Source organism: Cetorhinus maximus, chromosome 7, assembly GCF_964194155.1.
Source record: "Cetorhinus maximus chromosome 7, sCetMax3.hap1.1, whole genome shotgun sequence".
In the NCBI taxonomy this organism is placed as follows: Eukaryota; Metazoa; Chordata; class Chondrichthyes; order Lamniformes; family Cetorhinidae; genus Cetorhinus; species Cetorhinus maximus.
In genome coordinates, this window is record NC_135885.1 from 2,267,877 (window position 1) to 2,284,084 (window position 16,208).

General features: G+C 49.4%; 1 protein-coding gene across 2 annotated transcripts in view; it reads right to left on the reverse strand.

Moving 5' to 3' along the window:
- fhip1b (FHF complex subunit HOOK interacting protein 1B) overlaps positions 1–16,208 on the reverse strand; it is a 118,716-nt gene that overhangs the window by 101,432 nt on the left and 1,076 nt on the right. The window contains exon 1 of one of the 2 annotated variants that reach the window (XM_078544927.1): positions 15,030–15,186. The exons of the other annotated variant lie outside the window; for it this stretch is intronic. The gene's annotated coding sequence lies outside the window, so the exon portion shown is untranslated. Of the gene's footprint in view, positions 1–15,029; positions 15,187–16,208 lie in introns of those variants that run through there. 2 annotated transcript variants of the gene reach the window in all.

Genomic DNA, 16,208 nt, shown 5'->3' on the forward strand with positions numbered 1-16,208 from the left:
CAGTACTAAGTGAGGGCTGCTGCACTGTCAGAGGGTCAGTACTGAGAAAGCACCGCACTATCGGAGGGTCAGTACTGAGGGAGCGCTGCACTGTCGTAGGGTCAGTACTGAAGGAATGCTGCACTGTCAGAGGGTCAGTACTGAGGGAGTGCCGCACTGTCAGAGGGTCAGTACTGAAGGAATGCTGCACTGTCAGAGGGTCAGTACTGAGGGAGTGCTGCACTGTCAGAGGGTCAGTACTGAGGGAACGCTGCACTGTCAGAGGGTCAGTGCTGAGAAAGCACCGCACTGTCGGAGGGTCAGTACTGAGGGAGCGCCACACTGTCAGAGGGTCAGTACTGAGGGAGCGCCACACTGTCAGAGGGTCAGTGCTGAGGTAGTGCTGCACTGTCGGAGGATCAGTACTGAGGGAGTGCTGCACTGTCAGAGGGTCAGTACTGAGGGAGTGCTGCACTGTCAGAGGGTCAGTACTGAAGGAGCACTGCACTGTCAGAGGGTCAGTACTGAGGGAGTGCTGCACTGTCAGAGGGTCAGTACTGAGGGAGCACTGCACTGTCAGAGGGTCAGTATTGAGGTAGTGCTGCACTGTTGGAGGGTCAGTACTGAGAGAGCGCCGCAATGTCATGTGGTAAAATCTGAGGGAGTGCTGCACTGGCATGTGGTCAATACTGAGGGAGTGCTGCACTGTCAGGGGGTCAGTACTGAGGGAGGGCTGCACTGTCGGAGGGTAAGTACTGAAGAAGTGTCGCACTGTTGAAATTGTTTGATTGAAACTTACAGAATATTGAAAGGCCTGGATAGAGTGGACGTGGGGAAGATGTTTCCATTAGTAGGAGAGACTAGGACCCGAGGGCACAGCCTCAGAGTAAAGGGAAGACCTTTTAGAACAGAGATGGGGAGAAACTTCTTTAGCCAGAGAGTGGTGAGTCTATGGAATTCATTGCCACAGAAGGCTGTGGAGGCCAGGTCATTGAGTGTCTTTAAGACCGAGATAGATAGGTTCTTGATTGGTAAGGGGATCAAAGGTTACGGGGAGAAGGCAGGAGAATGGGGTTGAGAAACTTATCAGCCATGATTGAATGGCGGAGCAGACTCGATGGGCCGAATGGCCTAATTTCTGCTCCTATGTCTTATGGTCATATGTTGCTGAATCTGTACAAAGGGACTGCTGCACTATCGAAGGGTCAGTACTGAGGGAGCGCCACAATGTCATGTGGTCAAATCTGAGGGAGTGCTGCACTGTCATGTGGTCAATACTGAGGCAATGCTGCACTGTCAGAGGGTCAGTACTAAGGGAGTGCTGCACTGTCAGGTGGTCAGTACTGAGGGAGTGCTACACTGTCAGAGGGTCAGTACAGAGGGAGTGCTGCACTGTCAGAGGGTCAGTACTGAGGGAGTGCTGCACTGTCAGAGGGTCAGTACTGAGGGAGTGCTGCACTGTCAGGTGGTCAGTACAGAGGGAGTGCTGCACTGTCAGAGGGTCAGTACTGAGGGAGTGCTGCACTGTCAGGTGGTCAGTACAGAGGGAGTGCTGCACTGTCAGAGTGTCAATATGGAGGGTGTACTACACTGTCTGGAAAACCGGTTTTGCATTTTGGATACTGGTGAGGCTGATGGTTCCTCAGAGGAATGAACGACAAGCCAGGTCCATGGCACCACGGGTGGCTCAGCTGCACACTCCTGGAGGAAGAACAGTGGAAGAGCAATAGTTTCTTTTTATTCATTTATGGTTGTGGGCATCACTGGCTGGGCCAGCATTTATTGCCCATCCCGAATTGCCCTTGAGAAGGTGGTGGTGAGCTGCCTTCTTGAACCGCTGCAGTGATAGGGGATTCATTAGTTAGGGGAACAGGCAAGCATTTCTGCGGCCGTAGTGTGACTCCGCGGTGGGATGTTGCCTCCCTGGTGCCAGGGTCCAGGATGTCCGAGAGCGGCTACAGGACATTCTTTTGGGGGAGGGTGAACAGCCAGAGGTCGTGGTCTACATTGGTACCAACAACATAGGTAGGAAATGGGATGAGGTTCTGAAAGCAGATTTTAGGGAGTTAGGAAGGAGATTAAAAAGCAGGGCATCAAAAGCAGTAATCTCAGGATTACTCCCAGTGCCATGTGGTCAGCACAGGAACTGGAGGATTAAGTGATTGAACGTGTGGCTGGAGAATTGGTGTGGGAGGAAGGGCATCAGATTCCTGAAGCACTAGGACTGGTTCTATATAAAACGGATGGGTTGCACCTAAGCAGGTCCAGGATTAACATCCTCGCAGGGAGATTTGCTAGTGTTGTTGGGGAGGGTTTAAACTAGATTGGCAGGGGGTTGGGAACCTGAGAGATTGGAGCTCAGGTTGGAGGGAGGCAAAACTGGTAAAAGGCAGTAGAAAAGTAGTAAGTGAAATTAGAAGGCAGAAGAAACAAAGGCAAGCATCAAATAGGATCAGAATGCAGAATAATGTTAAAAAGACAAAGTTAAGGGCACTCTATCTGAATGCATGCAGCATTTGTAACAAGATAGATGATTTAAACGCACAAATAGAGGTAAATGAGTATGATTTAATTGCTGTTACGGAGACGTGGTTACAGGGTGACCCAGGATGGGAACTGAATATTCAAGAATATTCATCATTTAGGAAACATAGGCAAAAAGGAAAAGGAGGTGGACAGCGCTGTTAATAAGTACATTAGTGAAACAGGTCCTGAGATCGAAGGGTCAAGACATAGAGTCAGTTTGGGTGGAGGCAAGAAACAGCAAGGGGCAGCAAACATTGGTAGTTGTTGTTTATAGGTCAACGAACTGCTAATAAATCAGGAAATTAGAGCTGTATGTAACATGGGTAATACAGTAATAATGGGCAGCTTCAATTTACATATAAACTGGATAAATCAAATTAGCACTAATTCTGTGGAGGATGAAATCCTGGAGTGTGTACAAGATGGGTTTCTTGAGCAGTACATTGAAGAACCAACTCAGAATCGGGCTATTTTAGATTAAGTATTACGTGATGAGAAAGGACTAATTAATAACGCTGTAAACGGACCGTTAGGAAATAGTGACCATAATATGCCAGAACTTTACATTAATTTTAAAAGTGAGATAGTTCATTCTGAACTAGTGTTTTAAATCTGAACAAAGGAAACTATGAAGGTATGAAGGACAAGTTGGCTATGGTGGATTGGGAAACTACACTAAAAGATATGACAGTAGACAGGTATTGGCTAGTAATTAGAGAAGTATTACATGGTCTACAACAAATATACATTCCTCTAAGACACAAAAATCCAACAGGAAAGGTTCATCAACCATGTCTAACAAAAGAAGTTAAAGGTTAGATTAGATCAAAGGAAGTGGCTGAGAAGTTTGCCAGAAAAAGTAGTAAACCTGAGGATTGGGAGCAATTTACAACCCAGCAAATGAGGACCAAGGAACTGATAAAGAAAGGGAAAAGAGAATATGAATGCAAACTAGCGAGTAACATAAAGGCAGACGGTAAAAGCTTCTTTAGGTATGTGAAAAGGAAAAGATTAGCAAGGACAAATGTGGGTCCATTACAGGCGGAGACAGAGGAATTTATAATGGAGAATAGGGAAATGACAGAGAAACAAAACAATTGCTTTGTGTCTATCTTCACAGAGGATCAGAAATACTAGGGAGCCAGGGGACTTGTGAAAATGAGGAACTGAAAGAAATTAGTATTAATAAAGAGGTAGTGCTCAAAAAATTAATTGGATTGAAGGTTGATAAATCCCATGGGCCAGATGATCTACATCCCAGAGTGTTGAATGAGGTGGCTATAGAGATAGTGGATGCATTGGTGGTTATCTTTCAAAATTCTAGATTCCGGAAAGGTTCCTGCAGAATGGAAAATAGCAAATGTAACCCCACTATTTAAGGAGGGAGGGAGAGAGAAAACACAGTACTACAGACCTGTTAGTTTGACATTAGTAATAGGGAAAATGTTAGATCTATTATAAAGGATGTGATAACTGGACATTTTGTAAATAATGCTATGATTGGGCAGAGTCAACATGGATTTGTGAAAGGGAAATCGTGTTTGACAAACCTGTTGGGAGCTTGTTGAGGATTTTACTTGTAGTATAGATAAAGGGGAACCAGTGGATGTGGTGTATTTGGATCTTCAGAAGGCTTTTGATAAGGGCCCACACAGGAGGTTACTAAACAAAATTACAGCACATGGGATTGGCACAGATTGAGAATTGGTTAACAGACAGAAAACAGAGAAAGGAATAAACGGAACATTGTCAGGTTGGCAGGCTGTTACTAGTGGGGTACCACAAGGATCAGTGCTTGGGCCGCAGCTGTTCACGCTCTATACAAATGGTTTGCATGTAGGGACCAAGTGTAAGATTTCCAAAGTTGCTGATGACACAAAATTAGGCGGGAATGTGAGACGTGAGGAGGATGCAAGGAGGCTTCGGGGGGATTTGGACAGGCTAAGTGAATGCGCAAGAGCATGACAGATGAAATATAATGTGAATAAGTCTGAAGTTATCCATTTGAGTAGAAAAAGTAGAAAGGCAGAGTATTTCTTAAATGGTGAGATATTTGGAAGTGTTGGTGTCCAAAGAGACGTGGGTGTCCTTGTTCATGAGTCACTAAAAGCTAGCATCCAGGTGCAGCAAGCAATTAGGAAGGCAAATGGTATGTTGGTCTTCATCACAAGGGGATTTGAGTACAGGAGTAAAGATGTCTTGCTGCAGTTGTATAGAGCCTTGGTGAGACCTCACCCGGAGTATTGTGCAGAGTTTTGGTCTCCTTATGGAAGGAGGAATATACTTGTCATAGAGGGAGTGCAACAGGGGTTCACCAGACTGATTCCTGGGATGGCGGGACTGTTTTATGACAGATTGAGGAGACTAGGCCTGTATTCTCTAGAGTTTGAAGAATGAGAGGTGATCTCATTGAAACTTACAAAATTCTTACAGGGCTCACTAGGGTAGATGTGGATAGGATGTTTCCCCAGGCTGGTGAGTCTAGGGCCAGGGGACACAGTCTCAGAATAAGGGGCAGGCCATGTAAAACTGAGATGAGGAGGAATTTCTTCACTCAGAGGATGGTGAATCTTTGGAATTCTCTATCCCAGAGAGCTGAGGAAGCTCAGTCATTGAGTATATTAAAGACAGAAATCAACAGATTTCTAGATACTAATGACAAGGGGTATAGGAATAGCGTGGGACAGTGGTCTTGAGCTGGATGATCAGCCATGATCTAATTGAATGGTGGGGCTGGCTCGATGGGCCAAATGACTCCACTCCTGCTCCAATATTCCTGTCAGAGGGTCAGTACTGAGGGAGTGCTGCACTGTTGGAGGGTCAGTACTGAGGGAGTGCTGCACTGTCAGAGGGTCAGCACTGAGGGAGTGCTGCACTGTCGGAGGGTCAGTACTGAGGGAGTGCTGCACTGTTGGAGGGTCAGTACTGAGGGAGTTCTGCACTGTCAGAGGGTCAGTACTGAGGGAGCGCTGCACTGTCAGAGGGTCAGTACTAAGGGAGTGCTGCACTGTCAGAGGGTCAGCACTGAGGGAGTGCTGCACTGTCGGAGGGTCAGTACTGAGGGAGTGCTGCACTGTCGGAGGGTCAGTACTGAGGGAGTGCTGCACTGTCGGAGGTTCAGTACTGAGGGAGTGCTGCACTGTCAGAGGGTCAGTACTGAGGGAGTGCTGCACTGTCTGAGCGTCAGTACTGAGGGAGCGCCGCACTGTCAGAGGGTCAGTACTGAGGGAGTGCTGCACTGTCAGAGGGTCAGTACTGAGGGAGTGCTGCACTGTCAGAGGGTCAGTACTGAGGGAGTGCTGCACTGTCAGAGGGTCAGTACTGAGGGAGTGCTGCACTGTCAGAGGGTCAGTACTGAGGGAGCGTTGCACTGTCAGAGGGTCAGTACTGAGGGAGTGCTGTACTGTCAGAGGGTCAGTACTGAGGGAGTGCTGCACTGTCAGAGGGTCAGTACTGAGAGAGTGCTGCACTGTCGGAGGTTCAGTACTGAGGGAGTGCTGCACTGTCAGAGGGTCAGTACTGAGGGAGTGCTGCACTGTCGGAGGTTCAGTACTGAGGGAGTGCTGCACTGTCAGAGGGTCAGTACTGAGGGAGTGCTGCACTGTCAGAGGGTCAGTACTGAGGGAGCGCTGCACTGTCAGAGGGTCAGTACTGAGGGAGCGCTGCACTGTCAGAGGGTTAGTTTTTCTGATGAAATGTTAAATTACATTACACTCACTACAGTTTAAAAGTGAAATACTGTCTTGTGCCTTCTTTCTGCTCGGCCTCCAACTTTCAAAGGCTCCCTTACGTGTCACTGTCCAAAACTGGACACAGGGCTCAGGGTGGTTCTGGCCAGAACTGGACACAGTGCAGGTGGGTCTGACCTGAACTGGACACAAGGCTGAAGGCAGGTCTGACCTGAACTGGACACATTGCTGAAGATGGGTCCGACCTGAACTGGACACAAAGCTGAAGGTGGGTCTGACCTGAACTGGACACAGTGCTGAAGGTGCGACTAATGCAAGTCCTGTACAGTTTGATCACAACATTCTCAGACTATACTGTTGGACCATTTAGATGGTCCAGTGGATAAGTGTATAAGTCCATGAACAGCACTTTGCTGAAACTTTCAAGAACAATGTTTTTCTTTCCTGATCACCAAGAAATTAATGAGCCCTATAATCACTACTCGCTCTGAGGTTTGAGCCTATATTTCTGTTCCCAGGTAGGGCTGCTCAATAACTTAATTGAAAGCTATCAGAATTCAAAACTTGAATTTTGGCAAATTTCCCAGAGCTGATTTTGGTAAAACTCAACACTACTCACTGTTTTTGGTTGGATAAAAAAGTAGAGGAGCTCTCAATACTTCCTCTTTTGCTCAGGTCATCACTGACATGCCTCAATGTGCCACTCTCTATCTCCCACACTGCAATGTGCAGGGAGCCTCACTCCCACACTGCAATGTGTCACTCTCTCTCTCACTGCAATGTGCAACTTTCTCTCTCTCACACTGCAATGTGCCACTCTCTCTCCCACACTGCAATGTGTCTCTCTCTCTCTCACACTGCAATGTGCCACTCCCTCTCTCTCTCACACTGCAATGTACCACTCCCTCTCTCTCACACTGCATTGTGCCACTCCCTCTCTCTCACACTGCAATGTACCACTCCCTCTCTCTCACACTGCACTGTGCCACTCCCTCTCTCTCACACTGCAATGTACCACTCCCTCTCTCTCACACTGCAATGTACCACTCCCTCTCTCTCACACAGCAATGTGGCACTCTCTCTCTCAGACTGCATTGTGCGACTCTCTCTCTCCCACACTGCAATGTGGCACTCTCTCTCTCTCTCCCACACTGCAATGTGCCACTCTCTCTCCTCCACATTGCAATGTGCCACTCTCTCTCTCACATTGCAATGTGCCACTCTCTCTCTCACATTGCAATGTGCCACTCTCTCTCTCCCACACTGCATTGTGCCACTCTCTCTCTCTCACACTGCATTGTGCCACTCTCTCTCTCTCTCTCCCAAACTGCATTGTGCCACTCTCTCTCTCTCACATTGCAATGTGCCACTCTCTCTCTCTCCCACACTGCATTGTGCCACTCTCTCTCTCCCGCACTGCAATGTGCCACTCCCTCTCCCCCACATTGCAATGTGCCACTCTCTCTCTCACATTGCAATGTGCCACTCTCTCTCTCTCCCACACTGCATTGTGCCACTCTCTCTCTCCCACACTGCATTGTGCCACTCTCTCTCTCTTTCACACTGCAATGTGCCACTCTCTCTCTCACATTGCAATGTGCCACTCTCTCTCTCTCTCACACTGCAATGTGCCACTCTCTCTCTCTCACACTGCAATGTGCCACTCTCTCTCTCTCCCACACTGCATTGTGCCACTCTCTCTCTCTCACACTGCAATGTGCCACTCTCTCTCTCACATTGCAATATGCCACTCTCTCTCTCTCACACTGCAATGTGCCACTCTCTCTCTCTCCCACACTGCAATGTGCCACTCCCTCTCTCTCACACTGCAATGTGCCACTCCCTCTCTCTCACACTGCAATGTGCCACTCTCTCTCTATCACACTGCAACGTGCCACTCTCTCTCTCTCACACTGCATTGTGCCACTCTCTCTCTCTCACACTGCAATGTGCCACTCTCTCTCTCTCACACTGCAATGTGCCACTCTCTCTCCCACACTGCATTGTGCCACTCTCTCTCTTTCACACTGTAATGTGCCACTCCCTCTCTCTCACACTGCAATGTGCCACTCTCTCTCTCTCCCACACTGCATTGTGCCACTCTCTCTCTCTCACACTGTAATGTGCCACTCTCTCTCTCCCAAACTGCAATGTGCCACTCTCTCTCTCTCTCACACTGCAATGTGCCACTCTCTCTCTCACACTGTAATGTGCCACACTCTCTCTCTCCCAAACTGCAATGTGCCACTCTCTCTCTCTCTCTCTCACACTGCAATGTGCCACTCTCTCTCTCTCCCACACTGCAATGTGCCACTCTCTCTCTCTCCCACACTGCAATGTGCCTCTCTCTCTCTCCCACACTGCAATGTGCCACTCTCTCTCTCACACTGTAATGTGCCTCTCTCTCTCTCACACTGCAATGTGCCACTCTCTCTCTCCCAAACTGCAATGTGCCACTCTCTCTCTCCCACACTGCAATGTGGCACTCTCTCTCCCACACTGCAATGTGCCACTCCCTCTCCCCCACATTGCAATGTGCCACTCTCTCTCTCACATTGCAATGTGCCACTCTCTCTCTCTCCCACACTGCATTGTGCCACTCTCTCTCTCCCACACTGCATTGTGCCACTCTCTCTCTCTCACACTGCAATGTGCCACTCTCTCTCTCACATTGCAATGTGCCACTCTCTCTCTCTCCCACACTGCATTGTGCCACTCTCTCTCTCTCTCACACACTGCATTGTGCCACTCTCTCTCTCTCACACTGCAATGTGCCACTCTCTCTCTCACATTGCAATGTGCCACTCTCTCTCTCCCACACTGCAATGTGCCACTCTCTCTCTCTCACATTGCAATGTGCCACTCTCTCTCTCTCTCACACACTGCATTGTGCCACTCTCTCTCTCTCACACTGCAATGTGCCACTCACTCTCTCACATTGCAATGTGCCACTCTCTCTCTCCCACACTGCAATGTGCCACTCTCTCTCTCTCACACTGCAATGTGCCACTCTCTCTCTCTCCCACACTGCATTGTGCCACTCTCTCTCTCTCACACTGCAATGTGCCACTCTCTCTCTCACATTGCAATGTGCCACTCTCTCTCTCTCACACTGCAATGTGCCACTCTCTCTCTCTCACACTGCAATGTGCCACTCCCTCTCTCTCACACTGCAATGTGCCACTCTCTCTCTCTCACACTGCAATGTGCCACTCTCTCTCTCTCACACTGCATTGTGCCACTCTCTCTCTCTCACACTGCAATGTGCCACTCTCTCTCTCTCACACTGCAATGTGCCACTCTCTCTCTCTCACACTGCAATGTGCCACTCTCTCTCTCACACACTGCAATGTGCCACTCTCTCTCTCTCACACTGCATTGTGCCACTCTCTCTCTCTCACACTGCAATGTGCCACTCTCTCTCTCTCACACTGCAATGTGCCACTCTCTCTCTCTCCCACACTGCATTGTGCCACTCTCTCTCTCTCTCACACACTGCATTGTGCCACTCTCTCTCTCTCACACTGCAATGTGCCACTCTCTCTCTCACATTGCAATGTGCCACTCTCTCTCTCCCACACTGCAATGTGCCACTCTCTCTCTCTCACATTGCAATGTGCCACTCTCTCTCTCTCTCACACACTGCATTGTGCCACTCTCTCTCTCTCACACTGCAATGTGCCACTCTCTCTCTCACATTGCAATGTGCCACTCTCTCTCTCCCACACTGCAATGTGCCACTCTCTCTCTCTCACACTGCAATGTGCCACTCTCTCTCTCTCCCACACTGCATTGTGCCACTCTCTCTCTCTCACACTGCAATGTGCCACTCTCTCTCTCACATTGCAATGTGCCACTCTCTCTCTCTCACACTGCAATGTGCCACTCCCTCTCTCTCACACTGCAATGTGCCACTCCCTCTCTCTCACACTGCAATGTGCCACTCTCTCTCTCTCACACTGCAATGTGCCACTCTCTCTCTCTCACACTGCATTGTGCCACTCTCTCTCTCCCACACTGCAATGTGCCACTCTCTCTCTCTCACACTGCAATGTGCCACTCTCTCTCTCTCACACTGCAATGTGCCACTCTCTCTCTCACACTGTAATGTGCCACTCTCTCTCTCTCACACTGCATTGTGCCACTCTCTCTCTCTCACATTGCAATGTGCCACTCTCTCTCTCTCACACTGCAATGTGCCACTCTCTCTCTCTCCCACACTGCATTGTGCCACTCTCTCTCTCTCACACTGTAATGTGCCACTCCCTCTCTCTCACTGCAATGTGCCACTCTCTCTCTCTCCCACACTGCATTGTGCCACTCTCTCTCTCTCACACTGTAATGTGCCACTCTCTCTCTCTCCCAAACTGCAATGTGCCACTCTCTCTCTCTCACACTGCAATGTGCCACTCTCTCTCTCACACTGTAATGTGCCACTCTCTCTCTCTCCCAAACTGCAATGTGCCACTCTCTCTCTCTCTCTCACACTGCAATGTGCCACTCTCTCTCTCTCCCACACTGCAATGTGCCACTCTCTCTCTCTCCCACACTGCAATGTGCCTCTCTCTCTCTCCCACACTGCAATGTGCCACTCTCTCTCTCTCCCACACTGCAATGTGTCACTCTCTCTCTCCCACACTGCAATGTGCCACTCTCTCTCTCCCAAACTGCAATGTGCTACTCTCTCTCCCAAACTGCAATGTGCCTCTCTCTCTCTCCCACACTGCAATGTGCCACTCTCTCTCTCACACTGCAATGTGCCACTCTCTCTCTCACACTGCAATGTGCCTCTCTCTCTCACACTGCAATGTGCCACTCTCTCTCTCTTGCACTGCAATGTGCCACGCTCTCTCTCTCTCACACTGCAATGTGCCTCTCTCTCTCACACTGCAATGTGCCACTCTCTCTCTCGCACTGCAATGTGCCACGCTCTCTCTCTCACACAGCAATGTGCCTCTCTCTCACACTGTAATGTGCCTCTCTCTCTCTCTCACACACTGCAATGTGCCACTCTCTCTCTCCCACACTGTAATGTGCCTCTCTCTCTCTCTCACACTGCAATGTGCCACTCTCTCTCTCTCACACTGCAATGTGCCACTCTCTCTCTCCCACACTGCAATGTGGCACTCTCTCTCTCACACTGTAATGTGCCTCTCTCTCTCTCCCACACTGTAATGTGCCACGCTCTCTCTCCCGCAATGCAATGTGCCACTCTCTCTCTCACACTGCATTGTGCCACTCTCTCTCTCGCAATGCAATGTGCCACTCTCTCTCTCCCCCACACTGCATTGTGCCACTCTCTCTCTCCCACACTGCAATGTGCCACTCTCTCTCCCACACTGCAATGTGCCACTCCCTCTCCCCCACATTGCAATGTGCCACTCTCTCTCTCACATTGCAATGTGCCACTCTCTCTCTCTCCCACACTGCATTGTGCCACTCTCTCTCTCCCACACTGCATTGTGCCACTCTCTCTCTCTCTCACACTGCAATGTGCCACTCTCTCTCTCACATTGCAATGTGCCACTCTCTCTCTCTCCCACACTGCATTGTGCCACTCTCTCTCTCTCTCACACACTGCATTGTGCCACTCTCTCTCTCTCACACTGCAATGTGCCACTCTCTCTCTCACATTGCAATGTGCCACTCTCTCTCTCCCACACTGCAATGTGCCACTCTCTCTCTCTCACATTGCAATGTGCCACTCTCTCTCTCTCTCACACACTGCATTGTGCCACTCTCTCTCTCTCACACTGCAATGTGCCACTCTCTCTCTCACATTGCAATGTGCCACTCTCTCTCTCCCACACTGCAATGTGCCACTCTCTCTCTCTCACACTGCAATGTGCCACTCTCTCTCTCTCCCACACTGCATTGTGCCACTCTCTCTCTCTCACACTGCAATGTGCCACTCTCTCTCTCACATTGCAATGTGCCACTCTCTCTCTCTCACACTGCAATGTGCCACTCTCTCTCTCTCACACTGCAATGTGCCACTCCCTCTCTCTCACACTGCAATGTGCCACTCTCTCTCTCTCACACTGCAATGTGCCACTCTCTCTCTCTCACACTGCATTGTGCCACTCTCTCTCTCTCACACTGCAATGTGCCACTCTCTCTCTCTCACACTGCAATGTGCCACTCTCTCTCTCTCACACTGCAATGTGCCACTCTCTCTCTCTCACACTGCAATGTGCCACTCTCTCTCTCTCACACTGCATTGTGCCACTCTCTCTCTCACACTGCAATGTGCCACTCTCTCTCTCTCACACTGCAATGTGCCACTCTCTCTCTCTCCCACACTGCATTGTGCCACTCTCTCTCTCTCTCACACACTGCATTGTGCCACTCTCTCTCTCTCACACTGCAATGTGCCACTCTCTCTCTCACATTGCAATGTGCCACTCTCTCTCCCACACTGCAATGTGCCACTCTCTCTCTCTCACATTGCAATGTGCCACTCTCTCTCTCTCTCACACACTGCATTGTGCCACTCTCTCTCTCTCACACTGCAATGTGCCACTCTCTCTCTCACATTGCAATGTGCCACTCTCTCTCTCCCACACTGCAATGTGCCACTCTCTCTCTCTCACACTGCAATGTGCCACTCTCTCTCTCTCCCACACTGCATTGTGCCACTCTCTCTCTCTCACACTGCAATGTGCCATTCTCTCTCTCACATTGCAATGTGCCACTCTCTCTCTCTCACACTGCAATGTGCCACTCCCTCTCTCTCACACTGCAATGTGCCACTCCCTCTCTCTCACACTGCAATGTGCCACTCTCTCTCTCTCACACTGCAATGTGCCACTCTCTCTCTCTCACACTGCATTGTGCCACTCTCTCTCTCCCACACTGCAATGTGCCACTCTCTCTCTCTCACACTGCAATGTGCCACTCTCTCTCTCTCACACTGCAATGTGCCACTCTCTCTCTCACACTGTTATGCCACTCTCTCTCTCTCACACTGCATTGTGCCACTCTCTCTCTCTCACATTGCAATGTGCCACTCTCTCTCTCTCACACTGCAATGTGCCACTCTCTCTCTCTCCCACACTGCATTGTGCCACTCTCTCTCTCTCACACTGTAATGTGCCACTCCCTCTCTCTCACTGCAATGTGCCACTCTCTCTCTCTCCCACACTGCATTGTGCCACTCTCTCTCTCTCACACTGTAATGTGCCACTCTCTCTCTCTCCCAAACTGCAATGTGCCACTCTCTCTCTCTCTCTCACACTGCAATGTGCCACTCTCTCTCTCACACTGTAATGTGCTACTCTCTCTCTCTCCCAAACTGCAATGTGCCACTCTCTCTCTCTCTCTCACACTGCAATGTGCCACTCTCTCTCTCTCTCACACTGCAATGTGCCACTCTCTCTCTCTCCCACACTGCAATGTGCCTCTCTCTCTCTCCCACACTGCAATGTGCCACTCTCTCTCTCTCCCACACTGCAATGTGCCACTCTCTCTCTCCCACACTGCAATGTGCCACTCTCTCTCTCCCAAACTGCAATGTGCTACTCTCTCTCCCAAACTGCAATGTGCCTCTCTCTCTCTCCCACACTGCAATGTGCCACTCTCTCTCTCACACTGCAATGTGCCACTCTCTCTCTCACACTGCAATGTGCCTCTCTCTCTCACACTGCAATGTGCCACTCTCTCTCTCTTGCACTGCAATGTGCCACGCTCTCTCTCTCTCACACTGCAATGTGCCTCTCTCTCTCACACTGCAATGTGCCACTCTCTCTCTCGCACTGCAATGTGCCACGCTCTCTCTCTCACACAGCAATGTGCCTCTCTCTCACACTGTAATGTGCCTCTCTCTCTCTCTCACACACTGCAATGTGCCACTCTCTCTCTCCCATACTGTAATGTGCCTCTCTCTCTCTCTCACACTGCAATGTGCCACTCTCTCTCTCTCACACTGCAATGTGCCACTCTCTCTCTCCCACACTGCAATGTGGCACTTTCTCTCTCACACTGTAATGTGCCTCTCTCTCTCTCCCACACTGTAATGTGCCACGCTCTCTCTCCCGCAATGCAATGTGCCACTCTCTCTCTCACACTGCATTGTGCCACTCTCTCTCTCGCAATGCAATTTGCCACTCTCTCTCTCTCCCGCAATGCAATGTGCCACTCTCTCTCTCCCACGCACTGCAATGTGCCACTCTCTCTCTCCCACGCACTGCAATGTGCCACTCTCTCTCTCTCACACTTCAATGTGCCACTCTCTCTCTCACACTTCAATGTGCCACTCTCTCTCTCCCACATGGCAATGTGCCACTCTCTCTCTCTCGTACTGCAATGTGCCACTCTCTCTCTCTCACACTGCATTGTGCCACTCTCTCTCTCTCTCTCTCGCACACTGTAATGTGTTACTCGCTCTCTCCCACACACAGCAATGTGCCTCTCTCTCTCCCACACTGCAATGTGTCACTCTCTGTCTCACTGCAATGTGTCACTCTCTCTCTCACACATTGCAATGTTCCACTCTCTCTCTCTCCCACACACTGCAATGTGTTTCTCTCTCCCACACTGCAATGTGTCACTCTCTCTCTCTCACACATTGCAATGTTCCACTCTCTCTCTCTCCCACACACTGCAATGTGTTTCTCTCTCTCTCACACTGCAATGTGGCACTCTCTCTCTCTCACTGCAATGTACCACTCTCTCTCTCTCACACACATGCACACACACAGACACACACAAAAACATGCACACACACAGACACACACAGAAACATGCACACACACAGACACATGCACACACAAAGACACATGTACACACTCAAACACATCCACATACTCAGACACAAGAGACAGAGAGAGGAATTACCTTTTAAAGTTGCTTCCTTTAGTTTCTTGTCTAGGGTTCTGATAAACTGCCCAGGTACAATAGCAGTATTCCTTTGGACTGCATACAGAGTTACGATATAAATGAATTTCAGGGAACAGTAAATGCTGGAGTTGCTGACACACTGGGTGTGGATTTTAACTGGTCATCTACAGGAGGGGACAATTAACAGTGATTTTACTGTCCTGTAATCAGATACTCCAACAATCTCCAATCCTGTGGAATTGGATATATATATAAATAGATAGATAGATAGAAACAGCCCTGGGTCCTACTGATTAATTGATGGTCCCTGGCCCAATGCAACAGCTCACCTCCACCAGTGATGTTTACTTTAGGTCCCTACAGCCAATAACACAAAGTGGGAAGAAGAAAAAGCAGCCAGCATCAGGCCATGGGCTAGAAACTCAGCTGCAGAGGGTTCTTAAACCCCATCTGTGTGAGAGACACAGGGCAGGGCAGCATTGTGAAATAACCCAGGCATCAGTAGACATGTCAGTAGGGAAGATTTCTACACAACTGCACAGGGCATTGGTGAGACACAGCTGCAGTATTGTGTACAGTTTTGGTCTCCTTACTTAAGGAGGGATATACTCGCATTGGAAGTAGTTCAGAGAAGGTTCACTCGGTTGGATTCCTGGGATGAAGGGGTTGTCCTGTGAGGAAAGATTAAGCAGGTTGGGCCTATACTCACTGGAGTTTAGAAGAATGATCTTATTAAACATATACGATTCTGGGGGAGCTTGACAGGGTAACTGCTGACAGGATGTTTCCTCTCCTGGGAAAATCTAGAATGAGAGGCATAGTTTAAAAGTAAGGGGTCTCCCATTTAAGGTGGAGATGAGGAGAAATTTCTTCCCTTAGAGGGTCGTTAGTCTTGGAATTCTCTTCCCCAGAGAGGAGTGGAAGCTGGGTCAGTGAATATATTCAAGGTTGAGTTAGATTTATGATTGACAGGAGTGTCAAGGATTATGGGCGGCAGGAAGGAAAGTGGAGTTAAGGCCACAGTTAGATCAACCATGATCCTATCGAATGGTGGAGTAGGCTTGAGGGGCCGAATGGCCTACTCCTGCTCCTATTTCTTATGATCAACTCATATTCACTAGATTACAGTGCAATGCATCAGTACAGTCACTCCCTCACTTCCAACTCCGCCTGAGA